The sequence below is a fragment of the Ailuropoda melanoleuca genome, chromosome 4, assembly GCF_002007445.2.
Source record: "Ailuropoda melanoleuca isolate Jingjing chromosome 4, ASM200744v2, whole genome shotgun sequence".
NCBI lineage: Eukaryota > Metazoa > Chordata > Mammalia > Carnivora > Ursidae > Ailuropoda > Ailuropoda melanoleuca.
In genome coordinates this window covers 79,141,677-79,157,050 of record NC_048221.1, presented here as the reverse complement: position 1 = coordinate 79,157,050, position 15,374 = coordinate 79,141,677, and the positions used below count along the sequence as shown (strand labels likewise).

The following is a 15,374-nucleotide window of genomic DNA, read 5'->3' as shown; positions in this document are numbered from 1 at the left end:
TATGAAGACGAAATAGCATGGATAAAGGCACAGAAGCACGAATGGGTCTGGAATGTTCTGGAAAGAATGAGTAGCTCCATGTGTGAGCACAGGACATCGGGCTGGAGGCCTGGCTGGCCGGAGGGTGACTGCCATACCGAGGAGGCCTCGTGAGTCCTTCTGACGGCAAGGAGGAGCCTTTAGAGAGTTTTCCACGAGGCCAAGACTGAGGAGGCAGAGGGGAACCTGCAGAGACCAGTGAACGGACAGGGTATGAGAAGCTAAGGCTGACAGGCCAGTTAGGAGACTGTTGCCTGGAGATGAGCGGAGTTCTGTGGACTGAGGAAGGTAGAGGCAGTGGAACTAGGAAACAGGAAACAGATAAAAGAACTAGAATTCGGTGACTGATGGGACATGGAACATGAAAGCTTCTGACCCAGGGGGTGACCTATCATGCCATTAACTTAAGGCAGAAATTTGCAAGGGGGAACATAGACACATGGGAGTCTCATTCGGGACATAATGAGTGCTCCAGTTATCTACTACAAGACAATAAACAACCCCAAACTTCGTGGCCAACAATAATAACCGTTTTATGGGGCAGTGGGTATGGCTCACCTCTACTCTCCAGTCTGGGGCCCCTGCTGGAAAGAGAGGTGAATGGCTGGCGCTGCAGGAGCTGTTTCCACGCTGGCTTTTTCACTCATGTATCTCGCTCTTGGGTGGAGAAGGCTTGAGGGCTGAGCTCAGCCAGGACCGCTGGTTGGAATGTCTACACCTGGCCTTCCCTATGCGGTAGCTTTCAGGAAGTCCTACTTCTTCCAGGCTGGCTAAGGGTACCAATGAACCACGGCCTTTTATGACCAGGCCTCGGAAGCCTGATGTCATCGCTTCTGCCTTGGTCCTAACAGTCAAGAGGTCACCCAGATTCAAGGGGAGGGGACACAGACTTCTCTCAATGGGAGAGAAAGTTTGAGGTCATGTTTGAAAACCACCACAATGAGTTAGAATCAAAACAAGAGGACAAATACAAGACACAAACAGATGATACAGATCTTAGCAACTGTGTTAGTATTACGTCAGAGAAGAAGGAAGCCTCAAGGATGAACATACACACGGAAATTTCCCTCCTTGTAATGTAATTGCTAGGATCAGAGGACAGCCTCCGAGTCAGACTCGGGTCTAGATACCTCTTAACCATTTGGTCACAGGCAAGTTACTTTATATCTCTGCCCCTTTTTCTTTACGTGTTATCCCATTTTAATGGCTGCAGTGACAGTAACCTTGACGGTGATGGTAAGGATGCTAGTTAAGAAACGTGGGGGCGCCTGGGTGGCACAGCGGTTAAGCGTCTGCCTTCGGCTCAGGGCGTGATCCCGGCGTTATGGGATTGAGCCCCCACATCAGGCTCCTCCGCTATGAGCCTGCTTCTTCCTCTCCCACTCCCCCTGCTTGTGTTCCCTCTCGCTGGCTGTCTCTATCTCTGTTAAATAAATAAATAAAATCTTAAAAAAAAAAAAAAAAAGAAACGTGAAGTTCGTGTACAGTACCAGGAACAGGGCGCGCTCGGCGCATGCTCGCAGCGCTATTGTTTGCGAAGCTTTCCACATGCAAGATCTCACGGACTCCCTAGGACGCTGTGATGTCGCTGTTTGCGTTCTCCTCATGTCACAGAGGAAGGACCAGGACCCCAAGAGGTTAGGTAACATTCTCACCGTCACGCAGCTGGGAGGTGGCGGGAATGGGAAACCTGCCTTCCTTCTTCCTTAGGCTCGGCTCCTCCCACGGCAGCTCTGCAGCTCCGGAGGCAGAGGCAGAAGCATGCCCAGGCCCCTCCTGCGCTCACCCACGCTGTGGGATTAGCTTCCTGGCAAGCGGCTGTGTTTCTGGCGCTGATGTCGTCCTCCTGGGAGCCGCCTCTGAGGCGGCCTCGGCCCTCGCCCACTATCGGCATGCCTGAAATTTACTAGAAGCAAGATTCCTACAACTGTGGCAGCAGGTGTGACTCCCGCGGGCACCCACCTCCCTGCCCGAAATCTGCAGACTGTTGCATTTGCTCTGGGATGGACGTGGGCTGGGGTAGGGTAGGGAGATAGCCCCTTCCCCAAAGCCCGTCGGAACCTGGGATGGGACACATCAGTGCCCCCTCTGCTCCCCGGGAACTGAGCAGCGGAGCGGATACCAGGCCCAGATGTTCCTGCCCCCTTTCCTGTCCAGAGGGAGAGGCCCAGACAGCTGTGCGGGGAGTGTTGAATAAGGACAGGCTGGCTTTTCCCCTAAAAATCCAAGGAGAGCCAGCACCCTGGGGAAGCCTGTCAGCCCCCGGTGGCAGTCCCTGCAGGGTGGTGCCTCTCAATCTCTGGGCACCTCGGCCAAGCTCAGTACTTTTCCCAATCTTGACCTGCCCCGTCTTCCTATGTGGGGTGCTCAAAATTACACAAGACAACATTTCAGCACAGTGACGGGCTTCCTCTTCATCCTTGAACAACCTAACACATTGGCACATCTGCGAGAACATGAATCTAGACCCTGAAACTGGCCGGAAAGGCACGACAGTGTCCGTTGCTTTCTGTTAAAGGGCACCCTCTAGGCCCCGAGGAATTTTTCCTGAATTACAAAGGAGGAACAGATCAAATGCCTGTCATAACACACTTCAGAAAACAAGGAGTAACCAGAAGTTCCCATTCATCTAAGGAATCTTTGAAAATCCTGTCTTGGGTGGAGTGACATTTGGTAACAATAAAAGCAGTTCACTGGGAAGGCAGCCCGGGGATGGCCAAAGCTGACTGGCAGCCGGTCCCTCCACGGATTGTGGCTCACCTCTCAAGGCTTCCAGGAAGTTCGCAAGAATGTCAGGAACCCTGTCTGGCCTTGGTGGGTCCCAGCCCACCCCCACCCAGGCTTCCTCCCCACCCAAGTCACAAGACAAGGCGCCTCCTTCACAGATCTTTCTTCTAAAGACCAGCAAGCCTCCTTCACCTTTTCCCACAGCTCAAGCTGACCTGGGTCAGCCTCAGAAGAGTCACCAGGCCGAACTACCCACAGATTCATCCACAAGTTGTCTGGGTTCCTGCCCAAATCAGATGCTTGAGGTGGGGGGAATCCTGGATGGCAAAACCAAAAAACATCACGTCAGCTCTGCAACAACAAGTCTGAGTTAATAAACTTACTACTCTTCTTTATAGAGGTTTTTTTTTTTAAGAAGCACCAACATAACAGCTAATATTTGCACTGTTAAAGAAATATGTAAAGTACTTCTTATAATTAACATCTCATGATTTCCATTACATTCTCACAGAGGTGGTAGGGAATTTTATTTCCTTTCCCTCTTCTTTCTCTGAAAATGTAATTTTCACTCTTTGTTTTCCTTTTTGATAGCTGGCAGCAGTGATATATAATATAGGACTAAAGTAGGATGGAATTACTCAGTGTTTTGTGTTGTGTGAGTGTACTGACAACAATGTTAGAAGCAAGATGAAGAAGGGAACATCCCACCAGATTGCCCTGCAGTGGGATGCCTGCCCTTCGTTGCTATCAATGGGTTCCTTGAACAACTCTGGCAGCTTTGGTGTGGTTAAAAAACAAAATTCATCCGCAAAAACTTAAAGATCAAATTTTCTTTATTCAGTAATTCATGAATCGTGCATCACCCCACGCAGCAGATAGAAAGGAGCTCTTTCGAGCTGCAGAAAAGTTTTTTAAAGGTGGAGAGGGAACAGGAAAAAGGAAATTATTAGCAAAGAATGCATTGTTTCAGGCAAGGTCATCCTGGTAAGGGGGACAAAGAGGGTCTCTCAGTGGGTTACCTTCTTGTGCTGGCCAGGAAACTACCACGTTGGTTCGTTCAAGGTCACATTCCCTAGGGGGTTGGAACTGCAGTTAGGTTAGGTATAGAGTCTTGGTTTGCTGACATGGACCTTAACATAAGTGACTCCATCTTGAGCCGGTGGTTTTCTTTTTAGCAGTGTGATGAGAAATGTCAGCGTCACATTGATTTACAAACTACTCTGTGGCCTAAGAAGAAAACTGTTTTTTAAGTAGGGTCCATATGGAGCCCAACACGGGGCTGGAACCCCCAACCTTGAGATCAAGACCTGAGCTGAAATCAAGAGTTGGATGCTTACCCAACTGAGCCACCGAAGCTCCCCATAATATATGTATTATATATGTAGACATACGAAAATAAATGCACACAGTAGTGTTCTTTTCCCTCCCTTCAGAACAGTGCTTCACTGTAACCACGGAATTGTCTTTTTTAAATAACCATTTTTATTTGCATATGAAAATTTTCACAGGATCGGGACTTCAAAGATAAGATAAAGAAACTGCACATGTCTGTTGTTTTGCACATTTTTAAGCACTTTCAAATCAATTTTTGTTTCCAGTTTGATCCTTCAGATCACCTGGGACGTAGGCAGAGTGAATGTAACTGTTTTTGGATTACAAAACTGATATTTATGTGGATGAGATAACCTGCTCCAATACCTGCTTTGGGGTTAGACACCAGATTTTTCAGCCTCTGGCTCGGGTTCGGTCCCACCTGCCTCTAGAGATTTCCAGGATTTTTTTTAGCCTCCTGAGAGGGGATTACTGTTAGATGATATGAGTCCAAACGTCCATCAATCTAAGATCACTGCAGTTGAGAGCGTCATACAGACACACACCCTACACAAATTTTTGAAAGTTTTGTCTATGTCAGTTTCATTTTTACTTTTTGGTAAACTGAGGATTGAAGTTCTTATTACAAGAGGAATATTGAGCCTCGACCCGGATGATGGTTAAAGGTTCTCGTGGCCAGGTGTGTGTCCTATACATAAGCTGCACGGCTCCACAGGTGAGCAAGGGCCATTAGAGTGAGTGCGGAGCTCCTGGGGAAGCCGCAGCTTGGTACTGAGAGGATTCAAGATTTTCAAAAAAGTTGGAAGGACAGTTGGGCTGGGCGTGATGGAACCGCCCTGCTGGGGTAGAGTTTCAGGCAGATTCCCAGGTGAGGCAAGGGTGCCCCAGAGGAGGCTGCCCCACGGCTAAGGCAACACCCGGGCTGGATTGGTGCTCTACTGACTAGGTCTACACGCGGGAGACAAAGGATGTGGTAGCCATGAGGTGATGACCCACTTCAGAGGGAAACCCCCCTGCCCTGATCCCCTTCATGGTGTGAAGAGATGAAGAGCTTAAGAGGATGCGTACTTGAGGCCTAAGGTCTGGGTCTGGCAGCAGTATCGGTATTTTATTTGACCAGCCGTGTATTTAAAATGTTTCTGAATTATGATGTCTTTAGAAGGGGCCTGGACTCCATAGTTTACTACAGGCTCAAGCACTGCCTATTGTCTCATTTTTCATAACTTTATTGACATACACAGTTGACCCTTGAACAACATGGGTTTGAACCCAGTGGATCCACCTTTATGCAGATTTTTTGGATAAATAGAGTACAGTACTCCAATTATTTTCCTTATGATTTTCTTAAATTATCTTTAGCTTTATTGTAAGAATACAATATAATAAATAAACATACAAAACGTGTTACTCTATTTGTTATTAGTAAGTACTCTGCTAAGATTTGGGGGTGTCAAAAGTTATACGTGGATTTTAGACTACATGGGGGTTTGGCAACCCCTTGCCCCCTCATTGTTCAAGATCAGCTGTAATTGACATGCAATAAAATGTACTGTTTCAGTGTGTAGAATTCAGTGGTTTTTATTACAAGGTTGTGCATTGATCTCCACTGTCTGATTGCAGAACATTTTCATCACCTCAGAAAGAAACCTTGTACCCATTAGCAGTCGCTCCCCATTCCCCCTCTGCCATGCCCAGCCCCTGGCAACCACAGATCTTTCGTTTCTGTGGAATTGCCTATTTTGGACATTTTCTGTACATGGAATCATACAACTTGTGGCCTTTTGTGTCTGGTTTCTTTCACTTGGCATAATGTATTTTTAGCGTTTGCTCTTACTGCCGCATGATCTTCCATTGTGTGGGTACGCTGCGTTTTGTGGCTTCACCTATAAATTGGTGGACATTTGGCTTGTTTCTGCCTTCTACCTTATAAATAATGCTGATATGAGCATTTGTGTATAACTTTGTGTGTGGGCCCATTTTCCGTTTTCTTGGGTATATTCCTACAAGTGGGATTACTGGGTTGTATGGTAACTCTGTGTTTAACTTTTTGAAGAACTACAGAACTGGTTTTACAGAGGCTGCAGCATTTTATAATCCTACCAGCAATGAGTGAGCGTTCTGATTGCTCCACATCTTGGAAGACACTTATCGGTCTTTTTAATTTTGCCATCTGAAGGGGTATGAAGTGGTTATTCATTGTGGTTTTCATTTGCATTTCCCTAATGTCCTTTGATGTTGGGAATCTTTTCATGTGTTTATTGGCCATTTGTATAGCTTCCTTAGGGAAAAGTTTATTTAAATCCTTTCCCGTCTTTAATTGGGTATTATTTTAATTGTTGAGTTTCTGAGTGGTTTATGTGTTTTGGATACAAGTCTCTTAAATGATTTGTAAATTTATTTTCTCCAATGGGTTGACTTTTATTTTTTTGATGGTGCTCTCTGGAGCACAAATTTTTAAGTCCAACTTACCTATGTTTTCTTCACTTTCTTGTGGTTTTGGCATATACAAATCATTGCCTAATCCAAGGTGATAAAGATTTACACCTATGTTTTATTTGTAAGAATTTTTTAGTTTTCACTCTGCCATTTAGGTTGCTGATCCATTTTGAGTTAACTTTTGTTAAATGTAAAGAAGGGGTCCAACTTTATCCTTCTGCATGTGGTCATCCAGTTGTCAAGCACTGTTGTTGAAAAGACTGTTCTTTCCTGCATTGAATGGTCTTGGCACCCTTGTTGAAAATCAATGGATCACAGGTGTATGAATTTATTTCTGAACTGTCCAGCCTCCACTGATGTTTATGTCTATTTTCTAAAAGATTTTATTTATTTGTTTGAGAGAGAGAGAGGGAGACAGAGTAGCAACAGAAACAGCTAGAGAGAACATGAGCACAGCGGAGAGGGAGAAGCTGGTTTCCAGCCAAGCAGGGAGTCCCATGTGGGACTTGATCCCAGAACCTGGAATCATGACCTGAGCTGAAGGCAGACACTCAACTGACTGAGCCACCCAGGTGTCCCTCTTTATGTCTCTTTTTATGCCAGTACTACCCTATCTTGATTCACCATAGTCTTGTAGTAAAGTTTGAAACCAGGAAGTTTGAGTCCTCCAACTTTGTTCTTGCTTGGCTGTTCTGGGCCCCTGGCATTTCCATGTGAATTTTAGGATCAGCTTCAATTTCTGCAAAAAAGGCACCTGGGATTTTGAAAGGTATTGTGTTAAGTCTGTCAACCAGTTTAGGGAATGTTGCTGGTTTAAAATTATTTGTTCCAATCCATGAACATGCACTATCTTTTTATTTATTTAGATCTTCTTTAATTTCTTTCAACTACATTTTGTAGTTTTCAGTCTTGCACTTTTTTTTTTGTTATACTTATTCCTAATTATTTTATCCTTTTTGAGAGTGGGATGGGAACAGGGCAAGTTAAAACACCACAAAGGTTACTGTTCTCCTGGAGAGTCAATAATTTTTATTGAATAAATGCTCTTCCAATTGTTGTAAGTCTTTGGTTAATTTTCAGAGTTTTGAAACAGTTGATTTTGACAATTTTTGCCAGTGTTCTCATTTCTTTTATGGAGGAGTGGATTTTTGTTTATTTTTATTTCATTTTATTTTATTTATTTATTTGAGAGAGAGAGAGAGAGAGAGCAGGAGTTGTGGGCAGAGGCAAAGGGAGAGGAAGAATCAGACTCCCTGTTGAGCAGGGATCCAAATGTGGAACTTGATCCCAGGACCCTGAGATCATGACCTGAGCCAAAGGCAGACACTTAAAGGACTGAGCCACCCAGGCGCCCCTGGAGGAGTGGATTTTTGAAGTTTTTCCTCTGATGTGCCAGAAATCAGAACTGCCCATTGTTGATACCATTGACTTTCTTAGATTACCTGCCTGGTCTCTGAGGATATTTAAGATATAGAAGCAAGTGACTGGCAAATAAAGAGGTATGATACAGAAATTCATTGGGCCACAGGGCATCTTGGTGGATGTCATATATTACTAGATATACTGGGCCAAAATTCTCATCACTGAGGTCACAGGTAGAGTGGTAAAACTGAAGTGTTAGAAGTTGTTCCTCAGTGAATTAGAAGTGAGAAAGCAATGAAGTGTCTGATAATAAGGCACATTTTTCATGTTTCTTGGTGGAAGCTCAAACCAGGAGGAATATTGTTAAATCCCAAATCTAGGAATCACAAATGCCTTTTAAGTGTCAACTTGAATCAATTCATAACGATAACCCGGAGCTCAGTGTTAAGGAAATTCTGTGATCACATGTGGTCTTAGTGCCAATCACTGTATTGGTCAAGTCCAGCCAGGAAATAGTGGCCACTCAAACTGGGTGAATGAGAAGAATTTAATAAAGGCATTATTTAGGAAGCTGCGGGCAAAATTAAAGGAAGTCTGTGAGGGAGTGGTACTGGACATAGGACAGAAGTTGTGATTCCCACTCCCAGGCCGAAAGGGCCTTTAATAGGATTGATTGAAGAAATAAGAGTTTTAGTGATTGATCTAGAGTTCTTCTTCTTTCGGCCATTTTTTAGTACCATATATGAGATTACTTACAGTAAAATCAATACTTTGTCCTTAAAAAGTTCAGAAGTTCTTAATTAAAAATGCTTGGGAATACTTATAGAGCAAAACAAATACAATTTATTATTCACTTTTATCAAACATTTCAACTTTATCTAATATAGTGAGAGATTCCACATTACCAAGGATTTTCACTACAGATGTCATTATCTTGCTTGATTTTCACAACAAATAAATTCCTTTGCAAGGTCTGAGAGTCCCCAAGCCCACCCTGACTTCTGACATCAAGTTTGGGGGTTTTCAAGACCACCCTCACATTCAATAATTTGCTGGAAGGACTCACAGAACTCACTAAAAGCTCTTATACTCAGAGTTATGGTTTATTACAATGGAAGGATACACATTAATATCGGTGGGGAAAAGAGGCACATGGGGCAGAGTCCAGGAGAATTCCAAGCATGAACTTCCATTTTTCTTCTCCCAGTGAAGTTGTGAGCAGTGCTAACTTCTCTCAGTAATGTGTGATGATACACATGGAATATTGCCAACTAGGATGACTTGCTGAGTTTTGGCATCCAGAATTTTTAATTGAGCTTGGTCCTATAGTCATGGTTGACTGCCCACCTGGCTGACCTTAGTCTCCAGCCCCTCCAGAGATCAAACTAATACTGTGTGGCCCAAGACCTCTCCCCCCACCAAAAATTGCATTGTCAGCATAGACTTTCTGGCATGGCCCAGGGTCCCCAGAAGAACAAAGACACTCTTATCAAGCAGGATATCCAGGGTCTTAGAAGTTACCTCACAGAAGTCTCAAGAGCAAAAGCCAGACCTTTGGACAAGGTTAATCCTTCACTACACAAGCATGTACTAAGGTTATAGAAGTCTAATACAAAACCAGAATGGAGGACAGGTCCACAGGTAGGCAGACATCTGGTAGGGATTTTCCTTTTGTCCTACAGCTCAAAGATATTTTTTAGTGTATATAAGAATTACTGTATACAAAATTTTGTATACTGTACATCATGGGTTATATAGGGGACTTTCAAGGGAATTTTGACTTTATATGCTGACTATTAAAAATGCCTTCTCAATATTCCCAACCCCTTCCATAGTAAAACACATAGACTCTTGCATAGACTTGCATGAAACACATGGACTCTTGCATAGACTTGCATGAAACACATAGACTCATTAAAAAAAAAAGTGAAGCAACAAACAATAGCACCCTAAAAAAATTAAAATGTTTTTACAGAAGAACTTAATCTGGAAATTCAGTTTCTGTTACTGCCATAATTAAGATTCTAGCCATGGAAATTGTGCTAGGTCATACATTTTTTTTCAATTCATTTGCTTATGATTGTGAAACAAATTGCTGGGAACTCTGGTGACCATTTTTGGAGTATCTCTTTCTGATGCAAGGTTGACTACAGAATGGGGAAATTGTGTGACCTATAAAATTACTTAAGAGTAAAACATTTGACTTTCTTAATCTACAGTATTAAAAAGTTTACAGAGTGATTTGAAGAAAATTTTTAAATAGTTATTATTACAAGTAAAAAGTAACATGTATTCTCTATTTCTTACAAAATTCACTCCTTCAGAAGTGTTCGGTGTGGTTACCCATCCTTGATTTTGGCATGTACCAGCACTGGGCTCTGCCTTCTGGGCTGAAATGTTGTAGATCATCTTGATATAATTTATCAACAAAAATCATTCTCTCCATAAACCTTAATAAGTTAGCAATGAGTTTCTGTGCTAGAAAGGGTTTTTTTTCTCCTTTTCACATTTTGATTTATAGCACGTCCTTCACGGGAGCCATGTTTGAGGAAAATAGCGATTCTCGCTAATGGTTACAGGCAGCCTGCCCTCACAGGATGAATACAAATAACAAAATATACTAATACCAATAAATATTTTTCTTGTATGACACACCAGCAAATTTGCTTAAAAAAACAAAAAACAAAAAACCTTTGTTGCACAATAGATCAATGGTTGCCAGAAGATGATTTCACAGACTAGGAAAATTACCAAAATTTTGGGGGGAATTGACATAGAGTTGCCAAATATTTTCTTTTGCCGCATAAAGACACTACAAGAGGAAAAAAGTCCCCTAGAATCTAGTATCAAAATTATTTCATGAAAGAACATTTTTGTAGTTAATACATAAGTTGATCCATATGATTTGCTGATTTATTTTTCTTGTTTCTCAGCTTACATCCTACCTGTTCTTTTTTTTTTTTAATTTTTTTTTTAAGATTTATTTATTTGACAGAGAGAGAGACAGCCAGCGAGAGAGGGAACACAAGCAGGGGGAGTGGGAGAGGAAGAAGCAGGCTCCCATCAGAGGAGCCTGATGCGGGGCTCGATCCCGGAACGCCAGGATCACGCCCTGAGCCGAAGGCAGACGCCCAACAACTGAGCCACCCAGGCGCCCCTACATCCTACCTGTTCTGTCCAGGTTCCATACCAGGCTTTTGCATGTGATCCTCGAGAGGGGCCATGCTCAACTTCTCTGTATCGTTCCAATTTTAGCAAATGTGTTGCCATAGCAAGCACCATACCAATCTTTTAAATGATTTCAGTGGTAATCTCACTGAAGATCTGTGAGTAATGAACTCTATTCCTCTGAGTGATTAAAACCATGGAATCTGAAGCAGAACCCCTATGCTTGAATCCCAGTTTGGTGAGTTACTAGCTGTGTGACCTTGGGCAGTTACTTAACCTCCCTGTATCTTAGTTTCATCATCTCTAATATAGCAGTATTAATAGTATCTACCTCAGAGGGTTGTTGTACGGATTATGTTAAAATATAGGAAGTACTTAGAACAGTGCCTTGTCACGTTGTATTATATGGGTACTTGCTGTCATTGCTAATCTGTGTATGTCTGGCAATGTCCATATTTTGTCCTCATTCTTGATTATAGTTCAGCTAAGCATGGAATTCTATGTTGAACTTTACTGCCTTTCAGCATTTTCAAGATATGATCCCATTTTCTTCTTGCATCTCTCACGGTGGCTGAGAAGTTTGTCTTTCCTTATGGGCAACAATCTCTTTTCTCTCGGATTTGCTTTTAAAGTTTTTCTCTCTGTACATTTGATGTTCTGTGGTTTTATGATTCTGTGTCCATGTGTGGATTTAATTTCTTTTTTTCTAGCTCAAAATTCATTTCACTCCTTCAAATCGAAGGCGTCCATCTTTAATTGTACAAAATTCTCAATCAGAAGTTACGATTAGATTCTGCTGCAAGTGGTTTTTAAAAACAACTGTAAATCAAAGTGGTTCCTACGAGACAGAAGTTTATTTCTTTTTCATATAAATGAGGCTCTCCAGGTGGTGTTTGATGGTGTCAGGGGCTCAGGGACATTTCTATTTTCCTGTTTCACTGTTCATTCTCAGCAAGCAGATTCTCTAATCAAACTTATCATACCACCTGCATTTGAGCTAGTAGGAAAGAAAAAGTAGAGAGAAAAATCCTGCCTCTTCCCTTTAAGGACATTTCTGGAAGTTGTACATGCTGTTTTGGTTACATTCCAGAACACAGTCTTATGGCCAATCCAGGTATAAGAAAACTGGGAAATACTGTCTTTATTCTGGGCAACCTAATTCTCAGCTAAAAATGGGTGATTCTATGAAAAAGGCAGAGGGGAGACTGGTTATCGGGAACAGGTAGCAGTCGCTACCATAGCCATTTTTATTGCAGATTTCTCTCATATTCCCTCTATTGTGTCCTTCTGGAACACTTAGTAATGTTCTATTCTCTGTGCCTCTTTCTTTTTAATATTTCTTTTTTATCTTTTTGTGTTTCATTTTGTAGGATTTCTTCAACTCTGCCTTCCAACTTTCTTTTAAGTTACGCTTTTTCTACTGAGTTTTTAAATTTTTAATCTACTGAGTTAAGTTTCAAAAAAATGATATATTTTTCATCTTTGGGATTTATACAGATTTTTCCCCCTGAAATATGCCTCTTATTTTTTATGCTGTTCTGGTTTCTCTGTATAGTTTTTATTCTCTTATGTCCAGAATCACTTAAGCTTACTTACTTTGTAGTCTCTTTGCTCTATTGTCTCTAATTCTCCAGGCATGAATTCTGCTACCTCCCTCCCCTGGAAGATAGGTGTTTTCCATCTCATCTTAGGTATTTCTTTCCACGGTGTCTCATGTCCCCAGGGTTGTAAAGTGTGACTATGGCGCAGTATTGTGCTTGTCTTTTGTCTATACTAGGGTCCTTCGTGTTTCTCTGATTCTTCTGGATCTTTGGTCCTCAGGTTTTTCTGTTGCTACCTTGGTTTGGGTTTTCTGTGCTATTACTCAGGAGTACACCTGTGGGTCCCACTTTGTGCACAGCTTAGTTAGGGAGGTGTGTTGTCTGCGCGGTAATCAGGTTGCTTCACCCCCTAATTCTCAGGCTAATGGGAGAGAGATTCTAGAATCCTTTTCACAACAGCTGAGCTCCAGCTCCATTGCACGTGGGGCCTCAACTCTCATTGCAGCTCCTAAGCTCAACTTCTGATTCCACTTCTCCAGTTGCCTGTTTAACCTCACCTCTTGATCATTACTTTTAGTGTTCTCTTTATTGCTGGCACCTGAGGATTTCGCTTTCTTGTTTTAGTGCTTAGTTGTGTATTTCAAATGCTTTTGTTTATTGAGCCTTTGTCTGTGTAGGTATGATAGGTGCTTCCCACATCAACTTAGTCCATCATAGTGATAAGAAGTCTAACAAAGAGCATTTAAAACCCCCCAAACAGTAAAGTGACAATTTGAGATTATTTGCTTTGATACTCCTTATACTACCCTTGTTTTTTCATTTGCAATGGGCCAGCATTGTCCTGTGCATTGACATTTGGGAATGAATGGACACTGAAAAACTTAGGTTCTGGCTCTGGTTTTGTTGCTTGCTGACTGCCAACTTGGGGCAATTACTTAAGTTCTCCGAGTCTATTAATTAGCTGGAAGATTGACATACATAGTATTATTTACATATAGTATTATATATGCTCCATAGGATTATTCTAAAGATCTAATGAGATAATAGATTGGAAAATGCTTTAAACCTTAAAACACGCAAAGATTTATGGTATTAATAGCAATGATAAGGACTGAAAACCATTAGCTCATTTATTAAGATATTTTTTAAAATATTAAATTTTATGAAAGGCCATATTTTTTTGGTAAACAGAAAAAAAATCCTCTATCCTGGTAAAAGCTATAATTCTAAGACATATCTTATAAAGGAACTCCTTGGAAACATTCAAATATGCTTGTGAAATTTAAGAGCACTATTTGTACCAATAGGCAGTTACAACTTTAATAGACTGTGGAATTCATCGTGGAGAGACACACCTTTAGCAGTTAAAAAACAGAGAATTGAACCTGGAAATCATCATTGCATTTTGTTATTATGTGTTTTCTCAAACAATGGATACTAAAAGTTCAATTACATTTTGTAAGGAACCATAAATTTTTTTTTAAATGCAGAAAACATGTCCTTATACTTGAAAACATTGAGAACCACCAGTCTCGTCTATGATGGTAGTCTACTAACTGGGCTGTTTGGCCCCAGACCCTCCATCTCTCACTAAAACACACTCCCTAAGACAGAAGGACAATGCCAGTCCTCACTAATGTCTGCCGGTCAATTGTGAGGGCTGTTGCAGGAAATCTGTGGTTTACTAACGGCCGAAGTACTAAGTTTGCAAATGATTTACTTAAAAGAAAATCAGAGAATGATTCAAGATGGCAGACTGGTAATACACATCTACCACTTACTGCCCACTAAATCTCACAAAAATACATGTGAATAGGTATTGATAATAAAATACGGTTTAATAACACTGGAAAGCAGGGAAACCTATCAGAAGAAACAGATTTTTATTAGGTTCTGAAAGATATGACCACAGAACAAGTGTTTGGAGGAACAAAACTAAATGAAAGAAAAACCCAGGGACGCCTGAGTGACTCGGGTGAGCTTCCGACTCTTGGTCTCTGGTTGTGATCTCAGGGTGTTGTGGGATCAAGCCGTGCATGGGGGGCTCGGTGCTCAGTGTGGAGTATGCTTGCAATTCTCTAGTTTTCCCTCTCCCTGCCCCTCTGTTCCTCCCCCCACCTGTACTCAGTCTTTCTCTAAGGTAGATAAATAGATGAAATCTTTAAAAAAAAAAGAAGAAGAAGAAAACCCCAGCGCGTGTGTAAGGGATGACTGCTGTAGAGGGAGGTTGGCTAGAACTACAAGTTTAGAGCTAACGGATATTAAGAAGTGGAAGGGGCTCTGGGGCATTTATCGATTTAAAAAGGGAACGGCATGTGGAGCAGCAGACCAGTTACCCCTCCCTGTTCTGCACGCACGAAGCGCTGGGCAGCTGTGGCGGAATTGACTCACACACTAGGACTAGAAAAACAGGCCGGGGCTCAAGTAGCTGCTGACCTCCAGGAGGGTCATCAATCCCACCACACAAATCATCTTCAGATCCTGTCTGACTCATATCCCAACCCTGTCCCAAAGTCAGGTGCAGCAGACAGAAACAGTTGACACAGATAGGGATCTGAAAATCACATAATTAAAGGAGAGTATACAACCAAGAATCACCGAACGTTTGAGGAAAAAAAGTACAATACCGAGAAGGGGAGGCATCGTGCTCAACAAACAGAATGTAGCAGAATTAAGAGAGCAGAAGAAGAGGTTAAGATGTTAAGCTTTATGACAATGTCCTAAGAGTGATAAGAGAAGCTATCATATCCACAATACAGGAAGAGTCTT

At 42.1% G+C, this 15,374-nt stretch overlaps 1 non-coding gene across 1 annotated transcript; it reads right to left on the bottom strand.

Annotated features, from left to right (window-relative positions):
* Nucleotides 1-11,069: 11,069 nt before the first annotated feature.
* LOC117802104 lies at nucleotides 11,070-11,175 on the bottom strand. Its single transcript, XR_004625160.1, has one exon. It is a non-coding gene; the product is annotated as a U6 spliceosomal RNA (small nuclear RNA).
* Between the last annotated feature and the right edge of the window lie 4,199 nt (nucleotides 11,176-15,374).